The following is a 19,179-nucleotide window of genomic DNA, read 5'->3' on the forward strand; positions in this document are numbered from 1 at the left end:
ACCTCTCTATAATATTTTTACAACTTATTGTGAGTCTATAATAATTCCAAAATAAAAAATAGAAAAAAAAACTTTTTAAAAAAGAAAGCTGGGGCACCTGGGTGACACAGTCAGTTGAGCATCCGACTCTTGGTTTCGGCTTAGGTCATGATCTTACAGTTCATGAGTTCGAACCCCACATTGAGCTCTGGGCTGCTGGCATGGAGACTGCTTGGGATTCTGTCTCTCCTTTTCTCTGTCCCTCCCCTGCTTGTGCTCTCTCTCTGTCTCTCTCTCTCTCAAAAATAGTAAATAAACTTAAAAAAATTTAAAAATAATAAAAAAATAAAAAAGAAAGCTGTTCACAATGTATCTTTGAAAAAAAGCAATAAATCAGAAGGTTTAATTCTTTTTTTGTAAAATACACATGAAATTCATATAATTATGATGATGATAATAGAGTACCATTTTCTGAAGTCATGTTTTGTGGTTTACAAACAGTATCTCATTTAAATCTCACAACTAATAAGGTAAATGTTATTATTTCACTTTCCCAGTGAGGAATGCTGTTAGGAGAGATTACACAATTTTTCAAAGTTAAACAGCTAGCCAGTATTTCAGAATCCAGTGACTATCTTCCAAAGAACTTACTACATGATTTTTTTTTTTACAGTCTAGAAAGGTACATACCAAAATTTTTACCATAGTTGTCTCTACAGTGAATATTGGAAGCATTATTTTTCTTTTTTCTTATCAGATGTGTGTCATTTGTGTAACTAAAAATAATATTTATTTTAAGAGACTTTAGTATTTTGGTTGAAAGCAAGGTCAGTATGAGTCCATAGGCTGAAACAAGTGTCAAAAAACCTAAGTTTGGCTACGTTAACAGAAAAATAGTATGTAAAATAAGGAGGCCATTGTAGTATTCAACAATGCAGAGATAAGATGTGATCTGGCATGTAGAACCTCATTTTGATAACGACATTGACATAGAGACTGTAAGTTATTTACAGAAAAGCAATCAGAATGGTGAAAGAATCCAAAATCACATCATAATACAGATGGTGGTGAGAATTGAGGACATCTAGTTTAGAAAGAAACAGACTCAGAGACAACATTATAGCTGTCTTAAAATTTTGAAAGGGTCCATACTTATAATAATAATTGTAAACAGCTACCATTTATTGAGTGTTCACCATATACTGAGTACATACAATCCTCACCACAAACCTATGGGGTATCTAGGAAGGTATTAATATTATCCTCTTTTTACAGATGAGGAAGCTGAAGCTCAGAGAGTTTGGATAATCTGCCCAAAGTCACACATGCATCAGTGATAAAGCCAACATCAAGCCTGGATCCTTTCTGAGCTGTTAACCATCTCATAGGGCTATCTCACATCCCAACAAAGGAAAAGGGACTGGGCTTGTTGTGTGACTTCTCATGAGTATAATTAGGAACACAGAAGAGAGATTCAGGGACACAAATATCAGCTCAACACTGGAAAGATTCATCTCAGAAAAATCAAAGCTGTCCAACTGTGGGATGGATTACCTTGGAAGATAATGAATGCCCCTCTATACATTTAATGTAGGTTCAGTGACATTCAACAGTGATGTCAGAAGGATCTCAAACTTCAGTGTGTATCAGAATCCCCTGGGAGAGCTTTATCAAACACAGTTGCCATGCTCCACCTCCAGAGATACTGATTTAGGTGTCCTGAGATGATTAGATTCGTGAATTTACAGTTCTATCAGGCTCCCAGTCAATGCCAGTGCTGTTTGTCCATGATCACATACTGAGATCCCTTCAAACCCTAAATGTCTATTACTTTTTAAAAATCATACTCCATAGACTGGACAAATTTTGTGTCCTTCACAACCTCTCTCACAGAATGGCAGCCATAATGCCCCTAAACCATACAACAAGGTTTGTTTCTTTGTTTTTTCCTATTCAAGTTACCAGTCAGTAGAATGTCCTACATCTTTTAAAATAGACTTTTATAGCTATTGTTTTTTATTAATTCCCAGAGTTTGCTAATATACTAGAGACAGGTCTTTTGGGGTTTTGTTGTTGTTGTTGTTGTTGTTGTTGTTTAGAAACTCACCTATATTTCTGATGGAGAGAGGATGAATACAAGCAAACTTCATTAAATTGTGAGACAAGAGTCTGATAAATCTTAGCATGTTCAGACTATCCAAGAGGAAATGTACTTTTCTAATATGATTCACTCTTCAGCTGTCTAGCTCAATTTGGAATGGGAAGTGGAAATGCTATTGCTTGCCAAGAAATAAGGACGATGGCCATATGTTATAAACTATGCTTTGTTATTGTCAATATTGGCAAACTTAGCATTAAGTAGTGTTAATTTTTCAGAACTTCTGAACTCTGTTCATGTTTACCTTAAGGGCAGCTTTTCCCCCCACTTTCTGATGAAGTTAAAATCGCCAAGTGTTTTTAAAGTAGGCCAAAACACTCCAAAATCAAATATTAAGAAAAAAGAATAGCTTTCTGTGGACTGCCCCACTGGCCCTCTGCTTTCTGGAAGGCAGCTGATACAAGGCCCACAGCTGCTTGACACCTAGCATTGTCCCCAGCCAACCTGAACAGCCAGCATCTCCATATAAGAAGCACAAGTGGCTTTGAAGGTGATAAGATAGAGTTTCACTGCTGTATTTTATGACATAATTCAGTCGGTGTTTCTTTACAGAGTGCCACTGGCTGCCTAACTTTAAACAGTCATAAACATTTGATTGTAGAGTAATTTAATTTAATGATTTATTTGATCTTCAAATCACAAGAGGCTGTTCTCAAAACACTTTGTTGCCATGCTGATCCTCTCTTAACCTACAGGATTAATAATTGATATTGAAATACAGTTGGAAAAAAAATTGACAATGAACTTCTTTCTAAAGGAAACAACACCTGGATGAAATAGAAGATTTATACAATGACTCCCCTAGATAACAAATACCTCTATGTGAACAAACTTTTAAAATCACAGGCATTTTGGATTGAAATCTTTCTACAGTGTCTCACCTGCTTTCTTACCATCTTAAACAAAGTAATAGAACATACTTAAACATCCTCTGGTAAATCAACATAATCCTTATAAACAAGTATAATTCTGTAGTATAACCAAATAGTATTCTCAGAGGGCACGGTCAAGATTTGATCAACATTTTGCCTCTAAAATGCCTTCAGAAACATATACCATGTTAGTCTTTCATTGAATTTTTATAGTATTACACTTTGCTTTTCACTTAAATGTACTGACCACAATTAATTTTTCCTTGCCCTTAAATTTGCTGTTAAATTTGCTGTGCACTAGAAATCGAGGTTACTAAATTTACTGGAAGTGTGTACAATGGGTAAGGGGAGTCTTTGTGAGAATTGTCTGTGGCAGCTACTGTGTATAGAACTTGTGCCATAAATTTTCGCTTCTTAAGGAGTTTATTTTTAATTATTCCTGCTTCTTTTCTATTATCCTATAAATCAGGTTGCCAGATATGTGACCCCCTAGTTAAGAAAAGTCTAACTGTGGTCAAGTGATGATAATGGCTGATATTTGTTCTCTCACCATGCTACTCCAGTGAGGCCAACTCTTTGTATTCAAATCCACATCTTAGAATGCAGTACCCACATTGGCAAGTGGAATTGAAATTACTTTTCTTTGTAAAACCTCCCATTCCCCTGTCCCTTTATCCTTTAGACCTCAGAAATGAAACCAAAGTAAGAGAAAAAGACATGACTTCAAGCAGGCATTTTACAACTCAGCCCTTAATTCCTCCTGAACCGAAGAAAGTCCCTGAATTGTAGTTTTTCATCTTTCCTAATCTCATAGATTAAGGAAGGAATGGGAATAGGAAAACAAGGAAAAGCATACCATTTTATTTTACCTCCTAAAATCATGATTCTTTGAGATTCTTTTCAAGTACATATTCTGAGTGCTACTGTGAGAAATGGCTTTCATCAAGTTAGAAAAAAAAAAGTTCTAAATCTGGCCTTCAAAGGCCTTTACGATATGTCTCAACCTATCTTTCTAAGCCCATCTTCCACTGCTCTACTTCCGCTAGACCAAATCCTCCATAGATCCCACATGTCTTTTGCTTCTCTGCTTTTGGAGCACTTATCAGGTGCTAATATGTGCTCCTCAAAGGGGCAAAAAACAGGGTGGGTGTTACATGGTCAAATAAATTTGGGAAATGTTGGATTAACCACTATAAAGACAGGTTTCTTTACTAGAGTACTTCTCAGAATCTTTTAAAATCCTAATGTTCATTTAAATCTCCAGAAAGGCATTATGGTATAGAAAAAGAGTAACTACTCATCTCAGTTTGCCTGGGACAGTCTCAGCGGACACCTGTTTTTCTGGCATAATTAACAGTATCTCTTCAGCTTTTAAAGTGCTTCATGTTGTACAACATGGTTTTCCTACATATAGTGCTTGCTAAATTAATCTGACCTCCATACCCATTTCTCATAGAATATCTAAGTATCCTGTATAACAGTTTGGAAAATATAACTTTTGCTAGCCATCAACATCAACCTAAATCTCAAATCCTATCCCAAATAATTGACTCTGTGGTGAAGTTTCTCCTATTATTGGTCCTTCACAACTGGAATCACTTTCTCCCTCTGCTGAAGGTCATAATACCTCCTCTGTATCTTTCCCTTGTGACATTTAGCATGTTCTGCCCTATTTTATTTTGAGGGTTCAAGCCTTCCCTCCTCTACTGTACCATTCACAGTAAAATCCAGGTAGTGTTTCACTTAGTATTCCCCTACAATGCCAAACTCAAAAAATATCTTTGAATGATTAAACTTAGTTGTACCTGAACAACTCTTTTTCTCGTTACACAGAAGTGGACTTTCAACGCAGGCCAGGTGACCCCACCACTGCCCTCTCCTGCTTTCTTGGAGACCTCTGCTGATTATCACTACATCCATTTCTGTCTCCCACAGTCTCTTAAACATACTCCAGATTCTCCCATCTTAAAAAAAGCCTGTTCTCAGGGTGCCTGGGTGGCTCAGTTGGTTAAGCATCCGACTCTTAATTTTGGTTCAATTCATGATCTCATGGTTCGTGAGTTCGAGCTCCATGTTAGGCTCTACAATGGCAGAATGGAGCCTGCCTGGGATTCTCGCTCTCCCTCTCTCTCTGCCCCCCATCCCCCCATAAATAAATACGCTAAAAAAAAAGAAAGCCTTTTCTCAACTTTTCTCAACTTTCTTTCTCCCATCTTTCAGAGTCCACATTCTCAAAAGACTTGAGCAAATGTCTGTCTCTACCTGTTCACTTCCATTCACTGGCCAGCCCACTGTCATCTAGCCCCCATGTCCACCCCTTCACCCAAACTGCTCACATCAGAGTCACCAATCACTTTTTTCTTTTTTTCCTGAATCCAATTGGTACTTCTCATTTAGGTTTGAAAAGCTCAGTATTCTAAAACAAGTTGGCCTCTGTGATTTATACTCTTTAAAAGTTTCCAAAGTTTCTCAAAAAGTTAAACATAGAATTATCATATGATCCAGCAAGTCCACTTCTAAGTATACGCCCAAAGGAATTGAAAACAAGGGCTCAAACAGATACAGTCATGGTAGCAGTCACAATAGCCAAAAGGTAGAAACGACACAAAGAGGGGTACCTGGGTGGCTCAGTTGGTTAAGTGTCCGACTTTGGCTCAGGTCATGATCTCGTGGTTCATGAGTTTGAGCCCCATATCAGGCTTTGTACTGACAGCTCAGAGCCTAGAGCTATTTTGGATTCTGTGCCCCCCTCTCTCTCTGTCTCTCCCCTGCTCATACTGTCTCTCTCTCTGCCTCTCTCAAATGAAAGTCTAATACATGCAACAACATGGGGTGAACCTTGAGGACATTATGCAGAGCATAAGCCAAACGCAAGAGGAAAAATATTGTATGATTCCATTTATATGATGTACCTAGAAACAGCAAAGTCATAGAGACAGAAAATAGAATAGAGGTTACCAGGGGCCAGGAGAAGGAGTTATTGTTAAATGGATATAGAGTTTCTCTTTGGGATAATGACAAAGTTCTGGGAATGAATAGTGGTTAATGGTTGCACAACATTGTGAAGTATTTAATGCCTTTGAATTGGACACTTTAAGACACTGGTTAGAATGATAAATTTTATATTGTGTATATTTCATCACAGTATGGGGGAAAAAAGAAAGAAAAGAAAGTGCCCAAAGTATTGAAGTCCCTGAAATTAAAAACTTTTGCAGTACATAGAACTGCAAAATCAGTTTCATAGCACCCTTCTGTTCAACTCTAATGTCATTCTGGGGGAAAACCTGCTGTGGGGAATTCCCAACCCGGGTAGGCGTCCTGAGTAGGTATTTTGGAAAGAGTTTTCCACTTAACCTTATCTCTGGCCTTTCTGGTTACACAGCCACACCTTACTTTACCAAGACCGATGTTTCTATAAAGTAAGAAGCTGAAGCCTATTTTCCCAATAACTTAGGTTATATAGTTAAAGAGGTTTTATGTCACTTAAAATTGCTCTTCAGGTGGCATTGCTTGAAAAGTTTTCCCTTCAGGTTTCCTCCTGTCCCCTCCTACTCTTCTGCAACGTCTCCTTCTCTTAGAGGCTGTGATTGTAACAAATAGATGGATAGGCAAGGAGAGAACCAGACACTTGTAAAATCAAGTAAAAGAAGTGCATGCAATGTGAATGGTCGTGGGTGGTTGGGAAAGGGCATAAGAGTCCACTCCTGCATGCACAAATTAAATCGCATTGAGCATTAAGTTATCAATGCTCAGGTTTCCTGCTCATGGTATATTCTGTATTTGTGCGGTATTTTCTGTCAATAATGAATGGCCTGCTCCATATGCCCAGATTTGTAACAACAGAAGACCAAATACATGAAGGTGATTTCTCTGGCTTTTCACAGGTAACACATTACTTGTTAGTCTTTGTTGAGGATGTACCCATTGCCTGATATGAAAGTCCTTATTCCTAAACCTTATAATTCTCAACCCACAAGTAAAGCATCTTGGTCCCTCACAAAGTTCGCTGTAAGTCTGTCACTGGAAAAAGCCCCTAGTGTTTCAAAGTGTGAGCTTTTATTTGGTTTGGTAGCACTTGGGAGCTCCTTATAAAATTCTCACTTAAAGGGTAAGTGGGATGTCCAAATTCCCGCCTGGGGTGATTTTTACTGTTGTGAATTCGGTAGATTTGAGGGAGGACAGATAAAAGCACTGAGGCTTTTCAGTATGCCGAGTTGCTAAGGCCTGACTGTGGGCTGTGGTAGTGGAAAAGGAATGATTCCAAAAATATTAAAAACATGAGAAAGGAGGGTACTTGGTATCTCAAACATTCGTTTCTCTGAGCGTCTTATCCTTAGATTTTCTGAGCTACCTGATAACGTGGGAGAGAGTTCCCCCTTAGAATAAAGTTACAGGAGGCCTTTTCTCACTTTTTTCTCCTTAAAAAAAAAATTGCCACAAAGGTTCTTTACTCCCATGGAATTTCGAGGAGATCCCATGGAACTGTGCGTGAATTGTACCTCCTCCAAGGACACTCCCTCATGCACACGACGCTGGCTGGATTTTGTAACTGCATTTATGACTGATTTACGGAACTTTTACTTGGCAGGCCCTGCTGTTACTGTTAGCTGGTTACTATGGATCTTTCAACATGCCACTCTGGCATGTTGCATTAAAAATAAGCTCCCAAGACTGTACAGAATGCATAGAACAACGGGAGTACAGTCATAGCCGCGGACTCCAGGCTCTACTTTGGTGCCTATGTATTCACATGTGCTCCTATATAAAGCAACTGCAGGGGAACAATTCAAACACCTTCTAAAATGTCTGGTTGCATTGTAATTTTCCACAGCTTCCCCAGAGCAGAAGTTCTCAGAGATCAGCAACATCCCAGAAAACTGTAGGCCAAAAGAACAACAAAACACAAATTATAAGTATCTGTTAAGGGCACAGATCCAAACACAGACTGTCTGGGTTTGAATCCTGACTCCAGGACTAACTAGCTCTGGGATCTTAGTAAGTTCTACCACAATCACAGCTCTCTCATCTGCAAAACAGTGACAACATCATCAATCCCCAATGGGTCCTTCTGAGGGTTAAGGGAGATACTCAGGTAAAAGTTCTTTATTCAGTACCAGCACACAGAAGGTGATCAATAAATAGATTATTATCCTTTGAATGCCATCCTTTTAGTACAGTCTTTACAGCAGTTAACAACATGCAACTTCAGTTACAGTGCCTGGCAATGAGTAGGTGCTTAACAAACACCTGTTGACCGACCGAGTGATGCCCGGTTACTTATGCACACATTTGATACTCTTTTCTAGATTATATACTTCTTAAGATAAGAGCTCTATTTGATTCATCTTTGTATTCTCCACAGCTCCACGGTGTGTGCTGAATAAACATTTGTCGAAATAAATGGAAAGAGAAAAGCTGTCACAATGTAAGAGGCAATAGTTAGTATGTAAACTGGTAGTAAAAAAAAAAATTTTTTTTAATCACAGGCTTCAAGTGCAGATAGAATCTAATGCCAAGAAAACACTGACATTCCCTGAAACTAAATGAATATATCAAGCTACATATGAATACAATATTTGTAATGCTGGGTCTGGTTCTAGCTGGGTATTGCAGAGGGGAGGAAAGCTTTTAACTCTATCCCACCACTGGCCTCAGCCCATGACTCAAGAGAAGACTTGCTTTCCCAGAACCAGACACCACAGTCCCCACAAGCAAAGTAGTTTCCTTATGCCACTTCAAGCATCACTGGATTCAGTGGCAGCAGAATAAGCAGAGGGCTTGTGAGAGGCCAAAAGAATATAGACTCTGCCCCAGATTCCACCACTAGTGCTTGAACAAGTGTGAACACAGCTGTGTCCACAGAGTGGTGAGAGAGGGATATCTCCTCCTGATCAGAAAGCCAGCAGGCCACTGTGGATCCTTAGCAGAGAAAATAGTAACAGGGTTCTGTGACTATAGGCTCATGTCTGATCCCCAAAACAAAAGTAAAAATAGTAAATCTTTGTGTGTGTGCACGTGTATACACACACAAAGGTATGAAGAACACCATTTCCTTCATTCTGACAGTATGTCAGCACTCTCCAACCAAAAGCTAATAGGAACATACCTGTAGTCGACCTAGCTGGGTTTATTACTTGGTACAGGAAGGGATCGCATTCACTATGGGGAAACCATGGGGCATCTTAGTAAGAGGATGTTCTAAAGAATCTATTATAGAATTGGGGCTTTGGATGAGTGATTTGGTGAAGGCTCTAGAAAAGTGGGATTTATTCTAGATTGGATACTATCAGAGAGCAGGGATAGTTCTATGATTAGGTATCTGTAGATAATAAATCTTATCTACAGCAAGGACAGGCTAGAGCGAGGATAAAGCTATAATTGCCAAAGCAGCAGTAGTTACTTAAATTTGCTGGGAGAAGGGAATGATTGGTAATTTGGGGATTGGACAATATTCATGTTTTCTCTGTGTTCAGACATGTATTTCAGTAGTATTTCAATAAAGTCTCTTGGAGTTTGGTACAACCATATAGCATTTTAATTGATTGATGATGATAGTGAGAATTGATTATCAGGTTGAGATCAACCTGTGTTATTTACTGGTTTGCCACAGGCACCACCCTTGGTTATATCTTATCAAGTTGTTTATCACTGAAGGCATGTGATGAAAATCTAAACATATAGTAAATATATTAGGGTAGCAGATTTTGAATGAAAAAAAAAAAAACCCTCCACAGGGCTTGATGATGGCCTGAGTCAAATAAGATGAAGTTTAATAACAATTAATGAAAAGCAGTTAATTTGGGTTCCAAAAAATCAGTACCAAAGACAGGATGGGAAAGACCTGACTAAGAAGCAAAAGAAGGGGGGGCGGAGACTAATTTTGGCTGACTGTAAGTTTTATTATGGTCAACAGTTAAATAAACAAGCAATAATGTAATTTTAAACTACATTAATGGAAGTATGGAATCATTAATGAGGGAATTGACAATCCGATCTATTCTGTACTGATCTGACAATACCTCAAATACTGTGTTCAGGTCTGGGCATCACAATTTTGAAGAATATAATTCCTCAGTCAGAGAATGTTACTGACTGCCCCACTTCACTTAGAAACTAAAGATGGGTCATGTCAAACAAAACAAAAACACAGAATCAGAAGGAGTGACTGATGAAGTAGTAGACATTCAACCTGGAGCCCAGGAGATCCAGGGGAAACATGAAAACTATCTTCGAGTATTTTAAGGTCTGTCATGTGGAAGAGGAATTAGACCATTTTTGTCTGGTTTAGGGACTTAGGATCAGTTAAAGTTAAAAGCAGGCAGATTTTGCTTTTAAGATACTCATACATGCATTCACACACATGACATCAGAAATCATCTTTCTCTTGAGGAAGCAAATTCTCCATCATTAGAATTTTGCAAACAGAGGCTGAAGGACCACTGGTAAGGATATTATAGGAGGGTATCAAGTGGAGAAGATTGAATTTTTAACTCCTTGACGAGAGCTTTTATATAATAAATACCTGTAATATGATATTCTCTTGTATCTTTCCAGATTCTGAATCTACTTGACATCTCTAGAAGTTATTTTTTTTAGGCACAGATCCCATTCAGAACCTTGTAGAACAGCCTGCATGCTTATCAAATTTATATATAACTCGGCAAGAATCCTAACAGGAGCTTAAGTTTATTCTCAAACAATCCAGTGATTTTGGACTTGGTTAACTCATTTGGCTCTATTCCACCTGACTATTTCTACCGATTTATATCTTAAATTATTTGCTTTGTATCTGAATATTAAATATTCTGAGTTACAAATTCTACTTATTGTTTTCATAGCTACACTGATCTGTGCTACCTCATACTCTTGTGTAATGACTAGATTTACCTTCAAAATATAGTTCTAGTTCTGTAGAACTTGAGAGTTATAAACTTTTATAGGATTTGAAGGTCCCTGAAACTCTGTATCCTTCCCAACTTGATAGTGAAACATTGCCAAATACAAGCAGGAATCCTTTCTGAATATGCACAATTGTCTCTTAATTTATAAGCAACTAAACTGATATTCTTTAAGTTTTCTTAATGTAAATCTTGCGTACAACTAGTATTTTTAAACCTTAAATAAGCTTGTATTATACAAGCTTGTGTGTATATATATGTGTGTGTGTGTGTGTGTGTGTGTGTGTGTGTGTGTGTATACACAAGCTTGTATATATATGTATATAAAGCAAGCACTACACCCAATGCCTGGGTGGCCTCAGTTCAGCTCAGGTCATGATCTCACAGTCATGATTTCAAGGTCATGAGATCGAGTCCCATCGGGTTCTGTGCTGGGCACGGAGCCTGCTTAAGATTCACTCTTCCTCCCTCTCTGCCCTTCCCCCCTACTCTCTCTCTCTTAAAAAAATAAAAAAGTTAAAAAAAATAAATAAAAAGTATTGCATGTTCTACTGACTGAGCAAGCCAGGCACCTAAGCTTGTATAATATTAATTCATCTTGTGGGCCACCTGGGTGGCTCAGTCAGTTAAGCATCCGACTTTGACTCAGGTCATTATCTCAAGGTTCATGAGTTCAAGCCCCACATTGGGCTCTGTGCTGACACCTGGGAGCCTGGAGCCTGCTTCAGATTCTGTGTTTCCCTCTCTGTCTGCCCCTCCCCTGCTCATGTTCTCTCTCTCTCTCTCTCTCTCTCTCTCTCTCTCTCTCTCTCTCTCTCTGTCAAAAATGAATAAGCATTAAAAGAAAATTAAATCATTTTGCATGAAGTCTTCTTTTAGTCTGGGATCTCTAGAAAACACAGCCTAATCTCTGATATGTTGATATCTGTGATATTGTGATATAATAAGAAATACGTATTTGAGGTTTTATCCCTGGCTCCTGGCCAGAGCTCCTAAAACCTTCCCTAAGCAATAGGGGTGCTAGGGGCATCTTTTGTTCTAACATTTGGTCTTTGACCCTGGTTCCTGATACAAAGCTCTTAAACCCCTTGAAATGTCCTGGGTGATAGGAGAATCTTTTGTTTTAATGAGGTAACTCTTGATAGGCTCCTGGATAGCTTCAGAATGGGTGTTGATCACCAGAAAGACTAAGCCATGATTAGAAGTTTGGAATTTTCAGCCCAATCCCCTATCCTCCAAGGAGGGGAGAGGGACTAGAGATTGAGTGAGTAATTAATCATACCTATGTAAGGAAGCCTCCATAAAAATCCCTGATTTGTGGGGTTCAGAAAGTTTCTGGCTTGGTGAACACATCCATGTGCCAGAAGGGTGACACATGCCAACTCTATAGGGACAGATGCCCCGGTTCTCAGGACCCTTATGAACCTTGTACTACATATCTCTTCACCTGGCTGTTCCATATCCTTTATCACAGGCTTCATTATATGATAAACTAGTAAATAAAAGTGAGCATTTTCCTGAGTTCTGTGAGCTATTCCAGCAAATTACTGAACTTGAAAAGAGGGTCATGGGAACCCAGAATTACAGCCAGTGTGTCAGAAGTACAGGTGAAAACCTGGACTTTCACTTGGCCTCTAAAGTGGGGGCTGTCTTGTGGGACCGAGCCCGTACTCATGGGATCTGACAATAATTCAAGGTAGATAGTGTCAGACAGAACTGAACTTAACTGCAGGATATTCAGTAGGTATCCACCAAGAATTGGAGAAGTGCCTAATGTGTGGGGAGAAACCCACATGTTTGGTGGTCAGAAGTGTGAGTATGGTAGTACTAGAAAGTAAAGTACTAGAGGAGGAAACTTAGGTTTTTCTTGCAATGTTTTATTTGGGAATATAATCCCAAGCCATCAAGAGTAGGGGAAAAAGAATATGAATCAGGAAAAGATGGGGAGCCATAGAAGGTGAAAGATTTCCATGCTGGCCACTGCTTTACAATGGGCCAGATGGAGCAGGTCTCCTGACTGACCTTCTGGAAAAACTATGCCTCAAGGAAAGGAGGAATAAGAGGGAATGTATCTGCCTATTTCACTCCTGACTCCTGTTTTCCATTAGTCAAAGTTTGACCCACAGACAGTTAGCTTCCCAGTCCTTCCAGGTTGCCACACTCAGCCCCTTTGGCATCCTCTTGGAAAGCCATATTGCACACCCTGCTGTGCACATTTCATCCAAGTTCAGAATACACCAGAGAAGCTCCACAGTCCAGCACTCCCAGTGACTTGTCAGCCCCAGGTGCTAGAACCACTTAGACTCTAACCAAGACCAAGGCAGAGCAAGTGGCTAGGAGACCAAGAGACACTGGTACAGAGTAACTCTGAGGAAGCACTAGCCATTTCTGATACACTTTCTCTGCCTCTCTAAGCCTCTGTCACTTTCTACGTTTAGTGAGCTTTTAGCACTTAATCGTTACTCTTCATGCACAGATGTCTAGTGTCTCCCACATGCAAATGTCCTCTCCCTCCTAGACACACAGGAAGATTACACTTCCTGCCTCCTTACTGTCAGGTGGAGCCATGTGACAGGTTCTGACTAATGGTCATGAGAGGAAGTGCTGTGTGTGCTCCTGGGCCAAGGCATGTTAAGAGACAGCTTAAGTTCTCACATTCTTTTATTGCTGCAGCAACCTTGGAAGTCAGGCTCAAATAGTGGAGCCCAAGATGGAGAGAGACTGAAGCCCTGAGACAGCATGTGTGGAAAAAAGCTATATTTGGACTTCATTAATTAGACTTAGCTGATAAGCAACAGAAATCTTGCCCTAAGTAACTCAGGCAAAATACAAAGGGAGGCTGGAGAAGCAGAGCCAGAGAGCAGGCAGGAACCAGAGATGCAACAATAAGAATGACAGTCAAGTTCAGGCCATGGGAACTTTCTGGCTAATATACTGCTGCTGACCACACCATCCCTACCCTAACAGATACCACTACTACTGGACTCTCTACCCTGCCATAAATAATTTCTAAACAATCCTATGTCTTTATATTACAGCTTTCAGGATAAAAGTACCAAGGGGAGAAAAGATCTCAGCCTACATCATCATGTCTACACCCTAGATACAAGAAAGATTCTTGTTCCATCCTACCAATACCACATTCCATTCTTCTTCCATCCTACCAATACCACACACTAGGGCATAATGAATGAAATATTTGTGATTGATGAAGAGCTGAGTAGTTTAAATTTAACTGTACAGGAAATAAATGGGAAGCTGCAGAATTCAGCACCTAAATCCTGTTTATTTCTGATGAGCACAAATCAGGATTTAAAAAGAGAATGCAAGTTAGGAACAGAAGTTGCTAAGTCAATGTAACTATTGAGATACCTCTATAGTTGCCTTCCTCACACGTAGAGCTTTATCAATTCTATGTGGGCCTAGATATCTCCTTGTTTTTCCTTCTGAAGTCCTATTTTCTGGGAGAAGCAGAAATCACCCGATCAGCATTTTTCTCCCCACTTCTTTGTTGAAATGAACACATGATCTCAATTATCACCCAGCTCAAGCACCTCTAACTTCCATGCCTTAGGTGACAGTCTCCTCTTCTCTGGAAACCTTGAGATTAACTAAAAAAAGATCCATATCCTTTCTCCTTTGAGACTCTCTCTACCGTAAAATATGTGACTATCTGTATCAAGAAACCAATGTGAGGAAACAAAGAAATTCTAGATATGTAAGCAATAGGTTATTAGAAGTTGTTGAAGATAACTAAGATATTTTCATAATGTTTTGAGACTCCCCATATAATTTTCCTTGATGTAGAAACAAAATACTTATATGGATAGACCCATAATCTGACAGGTTAGCACATCTTATCTCTTCAATTCTTTTTTAAAAACTTGTTTTTTAAATGTTTATTTATTTTTGAGAGAGAGGGAGCAGGGGAGGGGCAAAGAGAGAGGGAGACAGAGGGTCCGAAGCAGGCTCTGTGCTGACAGCAGAGAGCCCAATGTGGGTCTCAAACTCACGAACCGTGAGATCATGACCTGAGCCAAAGTTGGATGCGTGACCAACTGAGCCACCCAGGCTCCCCTATCTCTTAAATTCTTGAAAGAAGTAATTAAATACTGAACTCACTATTTGAGAAAGATTTTCCTGGTTGTTTGTATGGAAAGAACTGGAACAAGGTCAGCAAATGTAGGTAATAAAAACCTAGATGTGGGCTGTGGAGATTTAAAAAGGACAGCATAAATCTAAGAAAATTCTGTTGTCTTGTCCAGCGTAATTTGTATGATAAATACCAGAAGAAAGTAGTACCACTAGAAGCAAGATGGCTTCAGATAGACAAAAGTCGTGGCTCCCTGGTGCAACACATGGTGACATCCCCAGAGTGAGAGCTAAGACAGTGATTGTTTTGGCAATAATCACCAGGGCAACAGTTGAAAGCAACATGCCCCAAGGAAACAACCTGAAATGTGCTCACTGCTTACTTATTGCCTTAAAAATATATGGAATGGTCTGAAGTGTCCTAATTCAGGACAACCAGAGACAATTGGAGTTTTTCCCTTAATAATAACCATCATTGAGTAGCCACCGTACAAAGTCTACTATTATTAGATACTTGACATATACTACCTCCCATACTGTTTCTGTCATTCTGACAGATGAGGGACTGAGGCTCAGAGAGGTTCTAGAATTTTTCTAGAATCACATAGAAAAAGTGGCAAAACTAGGAACTGAAGCTAAGAATGCCTGATTTCAAGTGCATCCTCTCTTTACTGAACTATGGTGTCTAAAAACAAATATGCTAGAAGAGAGAGCATTTGACTTATGGTTTAAAAAAATGCCGTTGTGGATTACATTGATGGGTGATTAAAATATTTCCTTCGGTGGCATAGTAACTCACCAATGATAAAGCAAAAAACAGTTTCATGGTAATATTGTCATAATTTTTAAAATAAATGTAGGGACTATTTGTCAATGATCCTGGGAATTTCCGGATATAACTCCTTGACAAGCTGATCACTGTTTTATAGATATATGTATCCTCTATTTAACATGAAACTTCTGCTTGGAAAAATCAGTTTATAGCCTACGACTTAAATGTCTCCAAATAAGGTTAATTAGGCACAATTAGATCTAAACACTGCTACTTCCCTAAGAATGTGTTTGCCTTTTCCTTATGGTAATGATAATGTGATTTTTTGTGTTTCTGTTTTTTTCCTAGCTTCCAGAACCAAAACTGATGGCTGATGCCTCAAAACAAAAATGTATATATATATATATATATATATGTACATATATACATATATACATACATATATATATATATAACTTGCTTTCTCTTATTTTCTTTGATTTGATTCTTGCTATAACATATATATACATATATATATCATATATATGTATATATATATAACTTGCTTTCTCTTATTTTCTTTGATTCTGATCTTTAATAATTTACTTATTCAGTAACTATCTGAGTACCTAATATGTGTCAGACACTTTGCAAAGTACAATGCATATAGAGATGAACACAGCTTGATTCCTACCTTCAAGGACCTCATGGTCTAATAAGAAAACTTACATTTAACAGCTAACTGTGAGGCCATATGATAAATGCCATAATAAAATTGTATGCATGGAACAGCAGTAGGACAAGATAGAAGGGTCAGATTGATGAGGAGTTTTGAGTTGGATCTTTAAGTATGTATGAGTTGAGTTTAATGGGTGGTTGATTGGGGGCAAGAGGTTAGGAAAGAGCATTGTAGGTAAATTTGTAATTATTTAACTTTTATTAACCTTTTTGGGTAGATATATTTTGTTTAAAATTGCTGAAATCCTTTTGGAAAAGAAATAGGAGGTGATAAGCAAATTTCTATGCCAAAGGAATTCTATCCAGTTGGGGCAAAAAAAAAAAAAAAAAAAGAGGCAGGCAGCCAATAAATCCTGATCGTAGACTCAAGAATGAAAGGTCCATCCATTTTGTCACAATTGGCAAGATCTCATTCATTTTTATGGCAGAGTAATGTTCCATTGTGTGTATATACCACAACTTCTTTATCCATTCACCTGTGATGGACACTTAGGTTACTTCCATATCATGGCTATTGTAAATAATGCTGCAGTGAATATAGAGGTGCATATATCTTTTCATATTAGCATTTCCATTTTCTTTGGGTAAATACCCAGTAGTGGAATTACTGGATTGTATGGTATTTCCATTTTTAATTTTTTGAGGAATCTCCATACTGCTTTCCAACAGTGGTTGTATGAATTTATATTTCCACCAACAGTGTATGAGGATTCCTTTCTCCACATCCTCATCCACTTGTCTTTCAGATACTAGTCTTTCTGACAGGTGTAAAGTGGTATCTCATTGTGATTTTTTTTAATGTTTATTTAAGAGAGAGCACGCATGTGCCCCTGTACACACAAGTCGGGGAGGAGCAGAGAGACAGGGAGAGAGAATCCCAAGCAGGCTCCAGGCTGTCAGTACAGAGCCCAACATGGGGCTTGATCCCATAAACTATGAGATCATGACTTGAGCTGAAATCAAGAGTCAGACACTTACCTGACTGAACTACCCAGACACTCCTCATTGTGATTTTGATTTGCATTTCCCTGATGATGAGTGATGCTGAGCAGTTTTTATGTATCTGTTGGCCATCTGTAATAGCATTATATGGTGACAAATGGTAGCTACACTTGTGTTGAGCATAGCATAATGTATAGAGTTGTCAAATCACTATGTTGTATAGTGAAACTGTATAACTGAAACTAATGTAACAGTGTGTGTCTACTATCCTTCAATAATTTAAAAATGGAATGAAAGGTACACTTATCTGCAAATTCAGAGCTCTTAATTGTCCACTTCTTGAGGAACGTTGAAGCTTTTCCTGTTCATCTTTCCTCATTGCTCTTTTTCTCCATGGTCACACCATATATATCTGCTGTCTGGTTGCTCTGCCTGTACATTAGCATAAATCTCAACGAACTTTTCTTTCTTTATATACCAGTGGTAAATGCAATTCACTTCAATCATTTAACTTACCAGCAGTGACTCCACTTTTTCTCACGTAAGGTAATTTACTCCCTTAAATGCTGAAGTCTTTGCATTGGATTGTTGCTGAGGGTGTACAATTAGCCTATGTTTTAATTCTCCTGTTTCTCATTTCTTCATGTTCTCTTTGCTTTGTAGGGAGTGCAGAGTAAAAAGTGTAAACTTTGGAGTCAGATCTGACTTTGAATTCATGCTCATTCACTTACTAGCTGCAAGGTACCTAACCTGTCTGAGCTTCCACATATGTAAAATGATGACACTAAAATTGGCTTTTTGGAATTGGTGAAATAACATATACAAGGAGCTAGTACATTGCATGTGGTAGCTTCAACACGTTGTGGCTGCTACTGAAGTACTAACACTTCTTCACTATTCATCTTATTGTTGTCACAATCCGATTCATTTTTCTTAACCTTTTCCCTTGCTCTCACAAAGTCTTTTCAAGGGCATTACACTGACTAAACATCATGCTTACTTTTAAAGGATTTCTTTAAAAGTCCTCTATTCCTTCCATATTCCCATCCCCACTTTTCCAGAGACTTCAACTTCCCTTCTCTCCTACCTAGGCAGCCTATCCCTATCTGCCAAGTCTTCCCCAAGCCAAGATCCTACCCCTTCTGTTCTGTTTGTCTGAATTGGAATATAAACTCCCCAGGGCAGGAAACTTGTCTTTCTGCATATTTGTCAAGTATCGTGTGCATGTAGAGAGCTAAGTAAATAACAACTATTACACAGTCAGAATGAATGTGTTTGATAAATACCTTAGGTATTACCTCTAAGCTCTAATTACATGAAATCTATGGACATGAGATGGATAAATATAGGGCTGGCTACAGAGTAATAAAGTTACATTTTTGGCTGCTTTTTGTTGGTAACAGCCTGTCAATGTGGATGGGTAGCCAAGGCGTTTCCTATCCTTTACTCCTAAAGAACAGAGCCTTAGCTAGCGCTCACACCAGGCATCATACTCAAAGGGCTAGCCGTTGCTCAAAGGCTAGCCCAGGACAATTTCCTTCCCCTGTGACATCGCCCACAGCCAAGCTGCTGAAACCACTCAGGTCAGATTCCTCCAGCAGGAGCAGACTGTGCTTCACAATTCCTTGCCTGCATCTATGTTACTTCCTAATTGTTGTATAGGTCTGGCTCTGTCTCCTTACTAATTGCTAGGCTCCTAGAAAGTACCTTTCCTTCCCTTTATTCTCTCACAATATTGAGCACTTAATC

The 19,179-nt window shown here is 38.8% G+C and overlaps 1 long non-coding RNA gene across 4 annotated transcripts in view; it reads left to right on the forward strand.

The window, feature by feature from the left end:
• The window catches only part of LOC106969988 (uncharacterized), a 162,448-nt gene that overhangs the window by 75,843 nt on the left and 67,426 nt on the right, over nt 1-19,179 (forward strand). Inside the window, exon 4 of one of the 4 annotated variants that reach the window (XR_008296837.1) lies at nt 1,255-3,485. The exons of the other annotated variants lie outside the window; for them this stretch is intronic. This is a non-coding gene — a long non-coding RNA (uncharacterized LOC106969988). Of the gene's footprint in view, nt 1-1,254; nt 3,486-19,179 lie in introns of those variants that run through there. 4 annotated transcript variants of the gene reach the window in all.

Source organism: Acinonyx jubatus, chromosome A2 (assembly GCF_027475565.1).
Source record: "Acinonyx jubatus isolate Ajub_Pintada_27869175 chromosome A2, VMU_Ajub_asm_v1.0, whole genome shotgun sequence".
NCBI classification, from domain to species: domain Eukaryota; kingdom Metazoa; phylum Chordata; class Mammalia; order Carnivora; family Felidae; genus Acinonyx; species Acinonyx jubatus.